Genomic DNA, 19212 nt, shown 5'->3' with positions numbered 1-19212 from the left:
ATGGCTTCTATAAGCTGTCCACCAACTCCAGATAGAAGTAAAAAGAACTGCAGAGGAAATCAGAACACAGATGGGCTTGAGAGAACGCCGAGGAAATTACTGCTTATATGGCATGATTTCAGGGACAGCAGAAAAATTTGCTATGAAAACACCATCTTCTTCCCTTGCTGGTGAACGCCTGTCTTTCCACCTTTAGAGAGTCATTCTGCATCTGAAATATAGATATCTTTGGAAAGAAAATTCTTCAAACCCTTTTAGAATGTAAACTCTGTGAAGGAAGAGATTTATTTCATTCACTGGTCTACAGCAGTGCCTGGCACATAAAATATTTTCAGATTTTTGGTGAACAAATGATTTGTTGAAGTTTGGGAAAATATATGAAACTCTTTTTTTATTCTTATCTTTTAAAAATTTTTTTCCAATAATCCAACCTGTCACAATATATGAAACTATTCATATCAAAATCTCAAGTTCTACTTATCTAAAACTAAATTAACCATCTCTTCCCCAAAAATAGTTCTACCTTCCAGCTTGTCTATGTATGGCACTGGCAACAGTGCCATAGAAATGTCATAGAAATCTTCCAGGTCAAGCATTAATATCTTGGACTTCCTCATCCTCTATGGCAGATGGTACACTAAGAACAACAGCTACTGTATGATTATCTACCAAGTGTCAGACACTGATCTAGGAGCTTAAATCCTCATGACTCTGCAAGGTAGACAGCAAGTCTCCAAAGCCAGGGTGCCTGCATTCCAATCCCAGCACCACCACTGAGCAATTTACTCAATCTCTTTAGCTGACAAATAGCCAAACCAGAACCCGAAGTCAGGCCTGTTTGATTCCCATGCCCACCTTCTTTTTACGGCAAACATCACTTTTCTTAAACTTCATTGGTTCTTCCTTCAACATCCTCTAGACTTCCATTTTTCTGTTTCTCCAACATTTAACTACGAAAATTTTCAAACAGCGAGGTTGAAAGAATTTTACACCCACCACCTAGATTCTAGCATTAACATCTTACTGCAGTTACTTTATCACAGATTATCTATCCCTTTATTCGTTTATCAATTTGTGTTATTTTTTGGATACATTTCAAATATATGTATTTTTTATTTTGATGCACTTCAAAATGAACCATAAATATTTCCCACCAAACTTTGACATATATATCTTAACTAGAGTCCAATATTTGTTTACAGTTTTTGTTGTTGTTTTTTTCTTTTTTGAGACAGAGTCTCTGTCACCCAGGCTAGAGTGCAGTGGTGTGATCTTGGCTTACTCTAACCTCTGCCTCCCAGGCTCAGGTGATCCTCCCACCTCAGCCTCCTGAATATCTGGGATCACAGGCGTGTACCACCACACCTGGCTAACTTCTTTACAGAGGTGAGGTTTTGCCATGTTGCCCAGGCTGGTCTCTCGGCCTCCCAAATTGCTGGGATTACAGGCGTGAGCCACCACGCCTGGCCAGCAGTTTTTTTTTGTTTTTGTTTTTTTAAAGTACCTTTTTTCTCTCCCTACTGGCCAAGGAATTACAAATTCTAAATTTTAACAGAATTGCAGCTCTGTTCTCCCCACTAAAATGGCAGTAAATCTGATTAATCTTTCTAAAATGTCAATTTTTATATATAACACAGTTGGATAAGAATTTATAGGTCCTCCTATTTTCTATAATTCATACATTCAACAAATATTTATCAAGCCAAATGGCATCAACCAAAGCCCTATGCAAACTAAAAATCTGGCTTGACTGGGTAAGCTAATCATTTGATGACCCTTCACCCAACATTCTAAGTATTTATTCTCTCATCCTGCTGGTGGCGGACAGTAGCATTTAGAGTCTCCTCTATTGTCCTGAGCAATTCAACTCCTATCACCAAGTATCTACCCAACTGGGAAAAAAATAAAGCCTGAGCACTAATCTCAAAAGGAGACACTCACTCAGTCTTACCCATTCAATGCGGGGGTCAGTGAAGGACTCAAATCTGCAGTGATTTCTTTTGTGCCTCAAGGATATTTTAATACTTTCTATGGACTAAAGCCTTTGGCAGTTACCTATTAATCCAGCTTTGCTCCAATGATGTGTCCAGGAACCTTCCAGGTGTTGTGTGGGAGATAAGTTACAGTCCCCGCACCCAAGAAGCTTAGTTTAGTCCCCACCAATTCCCAAAACATGTTCTGAGGACACTAATCTTTGTGCTCCAAGATACAAGAGCTCCATGATCATGAGAAACTCCAGGAAGGCTATAAACCATATTTCCTTCTTAGAGGAGCATAAAAAAATTAGTATATTAAAGACTGAGACAATTTGGCAAGAATCCTTTTCAATCCGGCATTTCTAAACTTGTCTGGCCACAGCACGCCGTTTTCAGGCCCCACTTCAGATTTGTGTAACCTTGTCCCACTCTACTTGTCATTCATAAATAATATTCAGGGCAGCCCCATCCAAACGAAATGTCTCAGCTCCCATAAGGCACTTTCCTCTCAGAACTTGTTTTTTGGTTTACTGCTGTTTATTTCCTCCATGGTCAGTCCCACATATTTAAACACTTTCCACACCCGGAGTACTTTCCCCAAATGATGCCACCTCTCCTGCTCAGGTCCACTCATTTGCCATGTCTTAAGTCCTGCAGCCCGTGCTCTTATATCATCCATCTTGCAGATTTGTGAGACATTGGACTGGACATGTAAAAGTTAAAAGCCATGAGAGTAAATGTATCAGAGAAAACATATTCAGAAATAAAATAAAATTTACAATGTAGGGCCGGGTGCGGTGGCTCAGGCCTGTAATCTCAGCACTTTGGGAGGCTGAGGCAGGCGGATCATCTGAGGTCAGGAGTTCAAGACAAGCCTGGCCAACGTGGCAAAACCCCATCTCTACTAAAAATACAAAAAAATCAGCCAAGTATGGTGATGCATGCCTACAATCCCAGCTACTCAAGAGGCTGAGGCAGAAGAATCTTTTGAACCCAGAAGGCAGAGATTGCAGTGAGCCAAGATTGGGCCACTGCACTCCAGCCTGGGCAACAGAGTAAGACTCCATCTCAAAAAAAAAAAAAAAAAAAGTTACAATATATATCACTGTAAAGTGCTACAACACAGATGAACCTTGAAGACATTAAGCTAAGGCTGGCCTCAGTGGCTAATGCCTGTAATCTCAGCACTCTGGGAGACCAAGAGGAGAGGATCATTTGAGCCCAGAAGGGCAATATAGTGAGACCCCAACTCTACAAAAAATTAGAATTGAAAAAAAAAATTAGCTGGGCGCGGTGGCAGGTGCCTATAGTCTCAGCTATTCAGGAAGCTGAGGTGGGAGGGTTGCTTGAGCCCACGAGATTGAGGCTGCCATGAACAGTGATTGTGCCACTGCATTCCAGCCTGAGCCACAGAGTGAGACCCTGTCTTAAAAAAAAAGATATTAAGCTAAGTGAAATCTGCCAGACACAAGAGGACAAATACTGCACGAATAAGGTACGCAGAGGGGTCAAATTCATAAGAGATTAAAAGCTGAATGGTGGTTGCCAGGGAGTAGGGGCGAGAAGAGGAGATAGGGAGTTAGTATTTAATGGGTAAAGCATTTCAGTTTAGAAAGATAAAAAAAGTTCTGGAGATGAATGGTAGTAATGGTTGAAAAGCAATGTGAATTACTTAATGCCACAAAACTGTACACTTAAAAATGGTTAAAATGGTAAATTTTATGTTATGTACACTTACCACAATAAAAAACATTTTTAAGGTATGTCATAAAATGTGAATGTGAAAGAAGGCCTGGAGGACTCAGTAATGTTTATTTTACTTTTTGAGACGGAGTCTAGCTCTGTTGGCCAGACTGGAATGCAGTGGCTCGATCTCAGCTCACTGCAACCTCCACCTCCTGGGCTCAAGCAACTCTCGTGCCTCAGCCTCCTGAGTGCTGGGATTACAGGTATGCACCACCATACCCAGCTAATTTTTGTATTTCTAGTAGAGATGGAGTTTCACCTTGTTGGCCAGGCTTGTCTCGAACTCCTGGCCTCAAGTGATCTGCCCACCTTGGCCTCTCAAAGAGCTGGGATTACAGGTGTGAGCCACTGTGCCTGGCCAGTAATTTTTATTAAGCAACATATCTTCAAGTCTGGACATACTTCATTAAAAAATCTCCTGAGATCACAAACTATAAACTTTTACCCTGATAGACACTGATATGAAACAGTTTAATAAGTAATTTCTAATGTGGCCTTTGGAATCAAAGTCTGAACTTGGCACAGATTGAGGATACTGAAAATCTGCCCTTTCAGGTCTGCCCCAGCCTGCCCTCTGTTCCCGGAGGCTGCCCCACCAGAACTGAACAAGGCCTCCCCCATCTCTGGCTTTCAGTTGGGTTCAGCCAATGGGTGGCACTGGCAGGAGGTCTGAAGGCAGAGGGACAGTGAGATTGTGATATTTACTCCCCTGGCTCTCTCCCTGCTGGGTTGTGAGTTGGCTGTATTGTTCTATTAAACACCACAGCTACCATATGAAGACCTCCTCAAAACAGCTTTCTCTTGCATCAGGTAACCATCTCATCCCCCACCCCTTCAGGAGCAGGGTGGCTCTCCAGCTAGCCTTGACATATGGTACAATGCTTTGTTATTTTCCCTAAACTTCTCCATTCTGCTTTAAGTTGGACCTCTTCCAATTACCCAATTTGAGTGTGCCTTCTGTTTTCTGCTGGGCCCCTGAGTGATACATGCCCAAAAGGATGACTTGGATTTATGAGAACAACACATGAAAAAAATGGGGATGACTAGGCGCAGTCGCTCACACCTATAATCCCAGCACTTTGGGAGGCAGAGGAGGGTGGATTGCTTGAGCCCAGGAGCTCGAGACCAGCCTGGGCAACATGGTAAAATCCTGTCTCTATAAAAACACAAAAATTAGCTGGGCGTGGTAGTGCATGCCTGTAGTCCCAGCTACTGGGGAGGCTGAGGTGGGAGGATAACTTGAGCCCAGGAAGTTGAGGCTGCAGTGAGCCTAGACCGTGCTACTGCAATCCAGTCTGGGCAACACAGCGAGACCCTGTCTCAAAAATAAATAAATAAATAAATAATGAAATAAAATAAAATAAAGAATTGAGCAAAGTGTATAGAAAACTATAAAAATAGTTCCCTAAATCCACCATTCTAAATCCAAGTGAGAGATAAGCACTGGAGACATACATTTTGAAGGCTTAAAAAAAATTTAGAAAAATATTAATGCGTGGGTTCCCTGTACTCCCCTAAATGAGTCAGTATATTCTTTCAAAAAGCACTGGTGAGGCGGGGCACAGTGGCTCACGCCTGTAATCCCGGCACTTTGGGAGGCCAAGACAGGCAGATCCCTTGGGCCCAGGAGTTCGAGTCCAGACTGGGCAACATGGCAAAACCCTGTCTCTACAAAAATATAAAAATTAGTTGGACGTGGTGGTGAGCACCTGTGGTTCCAGCTACTCAGGGCGGGGGTATGGGGGAGCAGCTCTGAGGTGGCATTGCTTGAACCTGGGAAGTGGAGGTTGCAGCAAGCTGAGATCACACTACTGCACTCCATCCTGGGCGACAGAGCGAGACCCTGCCAAAAAGAAAAAAAAATTCAAGTGCTGGGGTCCCAGAACAAAACTTCTGCAGGGGTTTCCTTAACTGAAAGACAAAAGACAGCTGTCTCTCCTTTCTTGCTTACTCTACCAGGGGAGACTGCCTGGGAAAGAGATTCCCTTTCTGTAGGGGCTGTCCAGCAGAGGTTCCTTCAAAAGAATATGCTTCTGTGAGTATCCTTATGTTTTGGAACTGCTTTCCAGAAAACATTACCTTTTGGGAACGAGAATCCATTTTAAAAATCTCAGGTCCCAGCAATGAGAAGGAATACCTAACCTTAAAAGCAACTGCACATTTCTCTTGTCCTTGACAATACAAGAGCTCATACAAGACAACACGAAGGCTAAATGAGTAATTTTCTCCCTTCGCATGAAAGGATGAGAGGTGTCAGAAAATGAAGTCTAAATGTGCTTCAGGAAGGAAGGAAATGAGAGAAGCTAGGAAAACAGCACTTCCTCCTATGGTTTATGTCGCTGGAGTTCACTCCGGACAGAAGGTCAGCAGTCACAGCCAGGTTCCTCAGAGATTCCTCAGATAACTAGCAACAGATGAGGGAAAAGCAGGACCCCCCCCCCCATTGGCCGCAGCATCCCCAGATGGCTGAGAAGCACGGCCTGGGCCATCTGCTCTTCAACAGCGGCCTCCTACCCTGCGTGTCCCCAGGACCGCAGCACTGACTCATCACACGGACTCTGGTTCCACAGGGTACAGAATGTCGAACTGGAAGAACAAATGAAAACCCTGCACTGGCTTAGGTGAGCTGACCAGAGAAACTACGGTAGGAAAGTAAAGGAATCTGCTGTCCTATACTGTCTGAAACTATATTGCAACACTTTGCTGATTTCAAACTTGGCCCAAGTTGGAAGGCAACAACTCCAGATGGAACAGGATACATGTCAGTTTCCACCAATCGTGGAAGGCCACCTCAGTCCTTCTCAGGATTTAAACTGAGCAACCCTTGTCTAAACCACCTAAACACTTCTATAAATTGTTTTTGTTTTACGAAAGACAGAATTTAAAATAAGAAAGCTTCAAGATTGACTCTCACAGTACAGTAGTTTTAACTCATTTACAGCTTCTACACCACCCATATTAAACTGCTGTTTTCCTTCCATTTTTAGCTCTTTTTTTAAAAAAAATTACTTCTATATCTCCACATCAGTTTTGTCTTTTAATGAAACTGCACTGGTGGAGGGAGGTCCCAAGATTAATATTTCAGGACCTACAAAGTTTGAGGAAATTTACGTTCAAGAAATATTTTTAAATGGGTTAACCTAGGAGTTCCTAAGTATCCTCTCTGATTTACATTTCTTAAATAATGCATGAATCTCAATTATGGGTGGAAATTTAAGAACCACTGACTCATAACTAAATAAATTGGACATGTCAGAGCTAAGTAGCTGAGCAACATATTAAAATTAACAGCTCCACTATGTTGTAGATGTAATACCCATGATAGCAGTTGCAGACGTGCAGATTAAGGTGAAACTATAAAGTGAAACTTTAGGGTGTGGCTATAGATAACAAAGAACACAATAAACGTGTAAAAACAGGCAGTTTTTAAGACAGTTTCCAGAAGACACTAAGAAAATTTATTAACCCAGTGTTCCAAGTTGTGAGGACAAATGTTAGTGAGATCTGCAAGGCAGGCATTGTTTCTTTTTCTTATCTGTTTCAAGCACAAACTTGTGTTTCTGCTACAGAAGATTTAAAAAGACATGAGGAATTTCTCTACCTTTCAACCTGTTTTTTTTGACATATGGTCTCACTCTGTTGCCCAGGCTAGAGTGCAATGATGATCACGGCTCACTGCAGCCTTGACCTCCCAGGCTAAAGTGATCCTCCCACCTTAGCCTCACAAGTAGTTGGAACTACAGGCATGTGCCCCCACACCCAGATAATTAATTTACAAATTTTTTTCTCTTTTTGTACAGACAGGATTTCGCCATGTTGCCCAGGCTGGTCTTGAACTCGTGAGTTCAAGCAATCCTCCAGCCTTAGCTTCTCAAAGTGCTGGGATTACAAGCATGAGCCACTGTGCCTGGCCTCAACCTATTTTAAGGTATAAAATATTCTTGATATTTTGGAAGAAAAATCAGGAAAGGAATTCAGAAAACTGAAGATTTTGAGGAAGAAAAATTGGGAGGAAACAAACTGTCCAACTGGAGTTAAAAATAGCTAAGATCATTAGCAGGGTAGGTGATTTTGGATCATTTTAAGGAGTACCAACGTTTGAGCACCATGGAAAACCAGGGATGAGCAGCTTTACATAAACAACAACAAAAACTGCAGTATTGCTTGCTTTTTATAGAAACTACAGCCACTATACTTGAAAATAAAATGTATATATAATTTCAAGATGAACCAGAGAATATGCCACAACACGGCAAACCCAGTGAATGGTTGATTCTTTAGATGGTGTCAAAAGAATTCAATGTCCTTCTTTTTTTGAGTCAGGGTCTCGCTCAGCCACCCAGGGGAGAGTGCCTACCTGGGAAAAGCTGGGAAAGGGGTTGCCTTTTTGTAGGGGCTGTCAGGTGGAGGTTCCTTCAAAAGAATATGCTTCCACGAGCATCCTTATGTCTTGGAACTTAACTCTCCAGTCAACATTACCTTTTGGGAACGAGAATCCATTTAAAAAATCTCAAGTCCCAGCAATGAGAAGGAATATCTAACCTTAAAAGCAACTGCACATTTCTCTTGTCCTTGACAATACAAGAGCTCATACAAGACAATGTGAAGGCTAAATGAATAATTTCTTCTCTTTGCGTGAAAGGATGAGAGGTGTCAGAAAGTGAAGTTTGGAGTGCAGTGACGCAATCTCGGCTCACTGCAACCTCTGCCTCCTGCGCTCAAGTGATCCTCCTGCCTCAGCCTCCCATGTAGCTGGGACCACAGGCATGCACCACTATGCCTGGCTAATTTTTTATATTTTTTGTAGAGACGGGTTTCATCATGTTGGCCAGGCTGGTCTCAAACTCCTGAGCTCAAGCAATCCGCCTGCCTTGGCCGCTCGAAGTGCTGGAATTACAGATGTGAGCCACGGTGCCTGGCCTCTCAATGTCCTAGATGTTCAAGTCTTTTTTCCCTCTCTAAGACACAGAGGATATACATGTTTCTTATCCATTCAAGAAAGCAAATGGGAATGTTCATGAGTAAAGTTAATGCTATTTCATGGAAAATCTTGACCCACATTAATTTATTAAAGTTCTGATTTAAAATGTTAGTTCTTAGCCAGGCGCGGTGGCGTGTGCCTATAATTCCAGTTCTTTGGGAGGCCAAGATGGGAGGATTGCTTGAGGCCAGGAGTTCATGTCCAGCCTGGGCAACATAGTGAGACCCCATCTCTGAAAAAAAATTTAGTTCAGAGACTAACAATATTTCCATGATATGTTCTGGTAAAGGACAGCTGCCCTTCACAAAAGCAAGGGAGAATTTATTTGGTGGGAAATGTGCCAAAATGATTCCAATTATTTTAAGCTGAATTTTGAAAAAGAGAAAAGAAAAAGTACAAAGCCCCAGATATAAAACTGCAAGGCGTGAGCCAACATCGTGCCACTGTACTCCAGCCTGGGAGACAGAGCGAGAGTCCATCTCAAAAAAAAAAAAAAAAAAAAAACCTGCAAGGCAGGATAATATGCAGGATAATATTTAATGAAGAAAAAGGAAAACAAACACAAGTCAGCTTGAAACAATACTCAGGGGTTAGGATAGCCATACAGTATATCAAGGCCCAGAGTATGAGCAACAAAGTAAGGCTGAAATTATAATACAACAAAGTAAAAGCAGTCTATGACTCTTAAGGTATGTTAGAACTCATCCCAAAATTCAACAGTGGGAAGGTTCACTTCATGTAAAAGAAATCTCTAAGGCTGGGCACGTGGCTCACACCTATAATCCCAGCATTCCGGGAGGCCGAGGCTAGAGGATCACTTGAGGCTAGGAGCTAGAAACCAGCCTGGGCAACAGAGTGAGATCTCATCTCCACAATAAATAAATAAGAAAAAGAAAATAATATATCCACATGAAAACCCATGAATCTGGGGATAAAACATTACGAAGAGTAGCTGGGATAAGATAAGAGTAGCTGGGATAAGGGAGGGGCTGGGTGCAGTGGTTCACGCTTGTAATCCTAGCACTTTGGGAGTCCAAGGCAGGTGGATCACCTGAGGCCAGGAGTTTGAGACCAACATGGCCAACATGGCGAAACCCTGTCTCTACTAAACATATAAAAATTAGCTGGGCAGGATGGTGCACACCTGTAGTCCCAGCTACTTGGGAGGCTGAGGCAGGAGGATCACTTGAACCCAGGGGAGGTGGAGGTTGCAGTGAGCTGAGATCATGCCACTGCACTCCTACCTTGGCAACAGAGTAAGACCCCATGTCAAAAAAAAAAAAAGATGAAAGGAGAAAGAAACAGGTGGGAGATTTATATTACAGACTGCTATGAGAGAGAACAAAAAGGATATTTTAATCATATTACAAAATTGATACAGAAACTAACAGTAGCATGTGGTAGTTGATATAAACTGGACTACTAACTTCCTGACAATTAGCAAATGCACATGATCACAGGTCGATTAATTAACTACGTCCTAGAGACTCCACAGACTTTTGCGGGGCCATCTAGGCAGCTAGCATGTCTGATCATTGGGATTCCTGCTCAGAGGTGGGCAGGGGAAATAGTTCACAACTTCACTCCAGTTCTGCAGTGTTTCGTTTTGCTTAAAAAAAAAATCACGACTAGTTGTTGAATTTTATCAAATGCTTTTCCTGCATCCAATGAGATGAACATTTTCCCCCTTTATTCTGATGTCATAAGTTTAAATGTTAAATCAACCTTGCATTCCTGGGATAAATTCTACTTGCTTATGATGTATTATCCTCTTTAGAGACTTCAATTTTCAATTTAGTAGTTTTTTGATACAGATTTTTACACCTGTGCTCTCAAGGGTTATTAGTCTATAACTCCCTTTTCTTTAAATGTCCTTGTCAGATTTGCATATAAGGGTTAGTCTTGCTCTGTTCATGCCTGGCCCACTGGGTACAGGAAAGGAAGAAGGGCTCCAATGATGCCTAAAATTAAGTTTTCCAATAGCCAGGTAGAGGGGAGCTTAGAATAGGTAAATGAGATTTAGATAAGTAAATATCTAATGTCTTTATACCATAGTGTTATGAATTAGAATTCATACTAGCAACACTGAAACAAGACAAAGATCAGTGCATCATTTAACCACCATAATTCACAATTTGTCCCCACTCCTCTAGCAATATCCTGATATGCCTGACAAATTTTTTTTTTTTCGAGACGGAGTCTTGCTCTGTCACTCAGGCCGGAGTGCAGTGGTTCGATCTCGGCTCACTGCAACCTCTGCCTCCTGGGTTCAAGTGACTCTCCTGCCTCAGCCTCCCGAGGAGCTGGGACTACAGGCATAAGCCACCACACCTGGCTAATTTTTATATTTTTAGTAGAGATGGGGTTTTACCATGTTGGCCAGGCTGGTCTCAAACTCCTGATCTCAAGTGATTTGTCTGCCTCAGCCTCCCAAACGTGCTGAGATTATAGGCGTGAGCCACTGCACCCAGCCAACTTTTAGCCCTTTCTATACCCATGTCCATTCACCTCTATATTCAAACTTTTTCAGCTACTTTTTCTTATTATTATACTCCAGTAGACAGAACTGCTATTCAATAATCTTCACTCTCTTGTAGGAATTATATATCCTTACAAGATGTGTAATTATATGTGTATAATAATGTATATCATTATGTATATTATTAACAGTATACAAATACAGAATTACATATCCACACCCTTTACAGTGTAATTGTGCAGTGCCTCCCACTACAGGCAGAGTATGTTTCCCTGTCACATTTTGGTAGGACTTGGAGTGGAGTGGAGATGGCATAAGCATAGGCTTTCAGCCATTATTTTATGGTTTGGCCTGTCCTCTAGTGCTCCTGTAATCTGCCATTAGAAGAGCATGCCCCGAAAGCCCCTGGCTCTTTAGCCTGGGCCCCAGAATGAAGACAAGAAAAAAATAGACTTGAGGCCAGGCGCAGTGGCTCATGCCTGTAATCCCAACACTTTGGGAGGCTGAGACAGGTGGATCACCTGAGGTCAGGAATTCAAGACAAGCCTGGCCAACAAGGCGAAGCCCCATCTCTACTAAAAATACAAAAATTAGCCGGGTGTGGTGGTGGGCACCTGTGATCCCAGCTATTTGGGACACTGAGGCAGGAGAATCACTTGAACCTGGGAGGCGGAGGTTGCAGTGAGCCGAGATCGCGCCATTGCACTCCAGCCTGGGCAACAAGAGCGAAACTCTGTCTCAAAAAAAAGAAAAAACAGACTTGAACCCAAATGGAAGACTATAGGATTCAACCTAGTCTAGCTCAGATCAGCTAAACTGCTATGTACCCCCTCTTCTATTAAACTGCTATGTACCCCCTCTTCTATTAAACTGCTATGTGCCCCCTCTTCTATTAAACCCACACATAACTCTTATCATCTGAGTTAACTATTATCTTTTGGATCCATCCCTGTTTCCTGTATGTCCTATAGGGCAGGGATTCTTTTTGTCTATTTTATTCACTGATGTCAATCAGGCACCTAGAGTTCTGCCTGATACACAGTAAGCCCTCCATAAATATTTAAATGGTGAATAGTTTAACATACTGAACTATCTTAATTTATACATCAAAATGTACATTCACATTCCCAGTGATCACACTATTCTTTCCCACAGAGGTACATGAGGTTTCACAGGACTTATTTCCAGGTTAGGAAGGTTGGGTTTTGTTTTTTGGGCAATTAGCAGCACCTGAAGATTTTTTAGTAGGCAGATACAATGGTTAAAATTAGGATTGGCCAGCTAGGCGTGGTGGCTCATGCCTGTAATCCCAGCACTTTGGGAGGCTAAGGTGGGCAGATGGCTTGAGCTCAGGAGTTTGAGACCAGTCTGGGCAACATGGTGAAACTCATCTCTACTGAAAATACAAAAATTAGCTGGGCATGGTGGCGTGCAACTGTAGTCCCAGCTACTCGGGAGGCTGAGGTGGGAGGATAGCTTCTGCCCAGGAGGCAGAGGTTGCAGTGAGCTGAGATACACCACTGCACTCCAGCCTGGGTGACAAAGCCAGACCCTGTCTCAAAAAAAAAAAAAAATAGGATTGGTTGCAAATGACTAAACACCCCAAATTAATGAACAAAAAAAAAAAAAGGAAAAGAGAGACAGTGTGTGTATAAGTGTATATGTATATATATATATATACACACACACACACACACTTATACATATATATACATATAAATATATATATCTTTTTCCAGGTGAAGGCAAAGATATTCTAAGCAACATCATATTCTGGTTGTTTCTCTTCATATCATTTTTTAAAAACAGGTTTATTGAGACATAATTCACATACTATACAATTCACCCATTTAAAGTGTACAATGAGTTTTTAGCATATTCAGAGTTGTGTGACCATTATCGCTATCAGTTTTAGAACTTCATCACCTCATAAAGAATTTTTTTTTTTTTTTTGAGATGAAGTCTTACTCTGTTGCCCAAGCTAGCGTGCAGTGGCACAATCTTGGCTCACTGCAACCTCTGCCTCCTGGGTTCAAGCGATTCTCCTGCCTCAGCCTCCTGAGTAGCTGGGACTACAGGCACGTGCCACCATGCTCGGCTGATTTTTGTATTCTTAGTAGAGACAGAGTTTCACTATGTTGGCCAGGGTGGTCTCAAACTCCTGACCTCATGATCCGCCTGCCTCAGCCTCCCAAAGTGCTGGGATTACAGGCGTGAGGCACCGCGGCTGGTCTGAGAAATTTTATACTCACTAGCAGTCACTTCCCATTTCTCCACGACATCCCCTCTCCTCTCCAGCCCTAGGCTAACACTAATCTACTTTCTCTATATATAGATTTGCCTATTTGGGACATTTCATATAAATGAAATCATGTAATATGGGGTCTTTTGTGATTGGCTTCTTAGCACAATGTTTTCAAGGTCTTCATATCATTTTAAAATAGAAATATGATCAGCTTCATCATGAAGACCTTGAAAACATTGTGCTAAGAAGCCAATCACAAAAGACCCCATATACTTTGGGAGGCCGAGGCGGGCGGATCACAAGGTCAGGAGATCAAGACCATCCTGGCTAACATGGCGAAACCCCATCTCTACTAAAAATACAAAAAGTTAGCCAGGCGTGGTGGCAGGCTCCTGTAGTCCCAGCTACTCGGGAGGCTGAGGCAGGAGAATGGCATGAACCCAGGAGGCGGAGTTTGCAGTGAGCCGAGATTGCGCCACTGCACTCCAGCCTGGATGACAGAGCGAGACTCCGCCTCAAAAAAAAAAAGAAATATGATCAGCTTAAAGCGTATGTAAGTTAAGCTGGGAGCAGTAGCACATGCCTGTAATCTCACCACTTTGGGAGGCTAAGAGGGGCAGATGGCTTGAGCTCAGGAGTTCAAGACCAGCCTGGGCAACATAGTGAGACCCCATCTCTAAAACAAAAAATCCAAAAATTGGGGGGGTGAGGTGGCATGTGCCTATTGCCCCAGCTACTTGGGAGGCTAAAGTGGGAGGACTGCTTGAGTCCAGGATGTTGAGGCTGCAGTGAGCTGAGATCACACCACTGCACTCCAGCCTGGGTGACAGACCAAGATCCTGTCTCAAAAACAAAACAAAACAAAATGTAGTAGTTAAGAGTACAGACCATAGAGCCAGACTGCCTAGATCTATATGCCAGCTCCATCCCTTATTACAGCAATTACTTTTTATTAAAACAATTAATTACTTACTTGCTTCTTTGGAGCAAGTTAATTCTCTGTGTCTTAACTTTCTTATCTGTAAAATGAGTTTAATAGAAACTGGTTGGTTCAAGTGGCTCACGCCTGTAATCCCAGCACTCTGGGAGGCTGAGGCAGGTAGATTGCTTGAGTCTAGGAGTTTTTTTTGTTTTTTGTTTTTTTTTTGAGATGGAGTCTGGCTCTGTCTCCCAGGCTGGAGTGCAGTGGCGTGATCTCGGCTCACTGCAAGCTCCGCCTCCTGGGTTCACACCATTCCCCTGCCTCAGCCTCCCGAGTAGCTGGCACTACAGGCGCCCGCCACTACGCCCGGCTAATTTTTTGTGTTTTTAGTAGAGACAGGGTTTCACCGTGTTAGCCAGGATGGTCTTGATCTCCTGACCTCGTGATCTGCTCGCCTGGGCCTCCCAAAGTGCTGGGATTACAGGTGTAGGCCACCACGTCCGGTCGAGTCTAGGAGTTTTAAGACCAGACTGGGCAACACAGTGAAATTTGGTCTCTACAAAAAATACAAAAAATTAGCTGGGCATGGTGGTGTGCAACTGTAGCCCCAGCTAGTCAGGAGGCTGAGGTGGGAGGATCACTTGAGCCCAGGAGATCAAGGCTGCAGTGAGTGGTATTGCACCCTCTCATCTGGGCTACAGAGCAAGACCCTGACTCAGCATAAAAATAAAAATAAAGACTCAACATAAAAATAAAAATAAAACCTGCTCATGGGGTTGTAATGAAATTAATATATGTAAAGCACTAAAAATAGTACCTCACAAATAGTAAGCATTACACCAGTGTCAGCTATTATCATTATCTGCATTAAAGAGAGAGGAATTGTGGATAGACACTCCCAAAACCTTTTTCATAGCATTGGGATGTATTTTGGTATTTAATATGTTTGAAAATGAATGTCTCAGGAATGGAAAATGAGCACTGACTGCTACTGGGTATGAAGTTTCTTTTGAGGGTAATGAAAATGCTCTGGAATTAGTAGTGAATGGGTGTACAACTTTGCGGATATACTAAAAACCAATTATATACTTCAAAAAGGTGAATTTTGTGGTATGTGAATTGTATCTCGATTTTTAAAAGTAAGTGTCTCTCCTCTTTCTGAAATCTCTATACTTCACACAAAATAGTGAAGGCAGGCCAGGCATGTTGGCTCATGCCTGTAATCCCAGCATTTTGGGAGGCCAAGGGGGTTGGATCACTTGAGGCCAGGAGTTCAAGACCAGTCTGGGCAACATAGGGAGACTGCCTCTACGAAAATTTATTAAAAATTAGCTGGGCATGACGGTGTGCACCTGTAGTCCTAGCTACTTGGGAGGCTAAGGTGGAAGGGGATCACTTAAGCCTGGGAGATTTGAGGCTGCAGTGAACTGTGATCATGCCACTGCATTCCAGCCTGGGCAACAGAGCAAGACCCTGTCTTTAAAAAAACTGTGAAGGTAGAAAAAAAATACAGAAGGCATGCATGAATACTCTGCCTTGAAAAAAGCTAGAAATTTAAATAGCTTCCCTATTCTGCCACCCACATCCACCTCCCCTCCCCTACAAAGTTTTTCCTACACTTCATGTTTTAATAGATATTTTAAACTTGGGTTTTATGCCTGTTATAGGATGGGCATGGAGGGTAGGTAACAAACACAGTGTTTGATTAAGTGAGCTTTCACTGGGTGGATGATGCTACATAAAAGAGCAAATTTAAAAAGAGAAGTCATATTTGCTACTAAATTGTATTAAGTAATAACTACATAACAGTTAGGAGCCCAGACTCCAGTCAGACAGAATTTAGTTTCAATTTCTGGCTCTGCCATTTATCAAGCTATGTGACCTTGGGCAAGTTACTTAAACCCCTCTGAACTTTAGTTTCCTCATGTGTAATGGAAGATAATAACAGTAATTTATTTCATAGGGTGTATAAGGATTAAATTTGATAATGTAGGTAAAACATTTAATATATTTCCTGGCAAATGGTACATACAGTACTCAGTAAATGTCAGCAATGAGAACACTGATGACAATGGCAGGTGATGACGATGATGACCATCATCACCCAGGCGGAGGGGAACATAAATAATAGGGATGAGGCAGCAGGCTCTAAGTGGGGCCAACTTCTCAAAACTGCTGCTGTCTTCTTGAGAGGAAGGGGGAGTCATGTGACTCTGTGGTTACTGGTCACCAGGACAACGCAATTGACGTGCCCCTCTACTCTAAGCTCTAAAATGAGCTGTGTCTTCACAGCAGACCCACAAGGATTTGGCAGAAGTTTATAAATGAGATCCCTGCATATGGGTCCAGGAAAGCCTTTGCCAAATGCCTTCCAGGAATAGAAGAGGGATATGAAATCAATTTACTGACTCTTCTAAAACATATCCTGTACTTCTAGGAAAAACATTGGCATTACTGTTAAATCCTTTAAACACATCAAACTATGATTCTCATCATCTTTTCTTTGGGGCTCCTGCAATAGCGTCCTAAATGGCTACCTATCAATCTTACCTGCCTTTGTCCTATTTTCCACACCCAACTAGGATTATCTTCTTAAAAATGGTTTTGTTTGTTTGTTTAAAGAGACAGGGTCTTGCTATGTTGCCCAGGCTAGACTCAAACTCCTACTCAAGTGATCCTCCAGCTTCAGCCTCCCAAGTAGCTGAGCATGTGCCACTGTGCCTGGCCTGAAAACATTTTTTTTTTTTTTTTGGGGACAGTCTCACTCGGTTGCCCAGGCTGGAGTGCAGTGATGCGATGACAGCTCACTGCAGCCTTGACCTCCCAGTCTCAAGCAATCCTCCCATCTCAGACTCCCAAGTAGCTGGGACGACAGACGTGCGCCACCACGCTCAGCTAATTTTCGTATTTTTTGTAGAGATGGATTTCCCCATGTTGCCCAGGTTGGTCTCTTCCTGGGCTCAAGCCATCCACCCACCTTAGCCTCCTGAAGTGCTGGGATTACAGGCATGATCATGGCACCTGGCAAAAACCGAAATCGTATACATCTTCACTGCCTGAAGTTCCTGTAAGGCTCCCCCATCCATCACTTGTAGGAAGTGTCTAAAACTTGTTTGCAGATCATACAAAGCCTATCATGAGCTAGTCCCTGCATACGAGTTTGACCTCATTTCTTGACACCCTCTACCTACCATATACACTAAGCTCTAGCCTCACCAAAATACTAGCAGGGGAATCTAGGAAAAAGACATCCAATCTTGTTTAAGTCATGACCAAACAGGCTTGTTGGGGGCATTTCATGGGGTGAGCTTTGAAGTGCTGGTGGGCCAGAGCAGTTGCAGATATGTGACTTGGAGCACCTGTGTCTTATGATGGACAGAAATAAAAGTGAATACATAGAGAGACAGACTATTCTATAAGAATGTGACAAACTTAATCTAGAAGAGCAACTATATAAACACTGTCTGATTATCTTTGCCTTTTGGGGCCAGTGGCTGTTGCCAAAATAATAAGCACGTCTGTCTTCAAGAAGGGACAGTGGAGTCACCCAGGTGCTACCACGTCAGGCACAGTGGGCATTGATCTACAATGGGCAGTTCTCTGCAAGGCCACGTGGACACATTATTACAGTACAATTACATTTACAAGACTGCTTTTCAAATACATTATCTCCTGTATGTATTATTGCTACCTGTGAACAGTTGTGAACATGAAGTGCTATTTTTATTGTTAGCTGATCACTGCAGGGAAAACAATCAGTAAACTAGCAAATCACCTCTGATCAACACTGTGAATAATAATTATATTTTAATTTTTAAACATTTGGAATCACAAGAAGAGAATATTCACCAAGCTTGAATCCCACCTATGGGATACAAGAATAAAGTTTGAACATATTGGTAAAATTCAACCCAAAGGCTGGGGGTGGTGGTTCACGCCTGTAATCCCAGAACTTTGGGAGGCCGAGGCAGGTGGATCACCTGAGGTCAGAAGTTTGAGACCAGCCTGGCCAAAATGGCGAAAGCCCGTCTCTACTAAAAATAAAAAATTGGCCAGGTATGGTGGCACCCGCCTGTAATCCCAGCTACTTGGGAGGCTGAGACACGAGGATCACTTGAAACCAGGAGGCAGAGGTTGCAGTGAGCCGAAATCGCACCACTGCAATCCAGCCTGGGTGACAGAGCGAGACTCCAACTAAATTAAAAAAATAAAATTCAACCCAAAAGATATTCATAACTATTTTCAACATCTTTAATCAAAGCAAAATTCTTACTTAAAATAACCAGCTAGTAAAATACTAATACAAGTATTAAGTAGGGTTATAATAAATTTATTGAATGTCTTTCTTTTTCTAGTTTAGATTTTTAGTCTTGACTTATTAACCATTTGACTTTAAATGAAAATATTGAGATACTTTATTCTTATACCCATCAAATCACTAAATAAATCCAAACACAGCTGCATACTTCAACAATTTTCATTCCTTTCACTTTAATACTGGCTCACTACCCCACAGAACTATCACAGCTGACTAGCAGGTCAAGGCAGCAAAACTAAAAGAAAAATACAACGAAACGGATTTCTTCGTGTCTACAGCAGTCCAGATATTATAATTATTGAACAACATCTAGACAGTGGTAGCAAAAAGAACAAGTAATTAAAACTATGGGTTTGAAAAACATATGGATGAGTGTTATGTTCCACAGCCCATATAGCTGCTCAAAAATACGGGACTCTAACAGGCACTAACAAAGTCTGGTTTTAATGTAAACTCATTCTCCTCTTCCCTGACCCTCTAGGGATTCTCAGACGTTTCCTGATAAGCAGATCTAGACTGTAAGACAATAATATCCCAAGGAGTTT

General features: G+C 42.3%; 1 protein-coding gene across 2 annotated transcripts in view; it reads right to left on the bottom strand.

Annotated features, from left to right (window-relative positions):
* The window catches only part of DNMBP (dynamin binding protein), a 129702-nt gene that overhangs the window by 97733 nt on the left and 12757 nt on the right, over nucleotides 1–19212 (bottom strand). The window lies entirely within an intron of this gene.

The sequence above is a fragment of the Hylobates moloch genome, unplaced genomic scaffold (assembly GCF_009828535.3).
Source record: "Hylobates moloch isolate HMO894 unplaced genomic scaffold, HMol_V3 SCAFFOLD_3, whole genome shotgun sequence".
In the NCBI taxonomy this organism is placed as follows: domain Eukaryota; kingdom Metazoa; phylum Chordata; class Mammalia; order Primates; family Hylobatidae; genus Hylobates; species Hylobates moloch.
The sequence above is the reverse complement of the archived record's forward strand: the minus strand, read 5'-3'. Positions and strand labels throughout refer to the sequence as shown.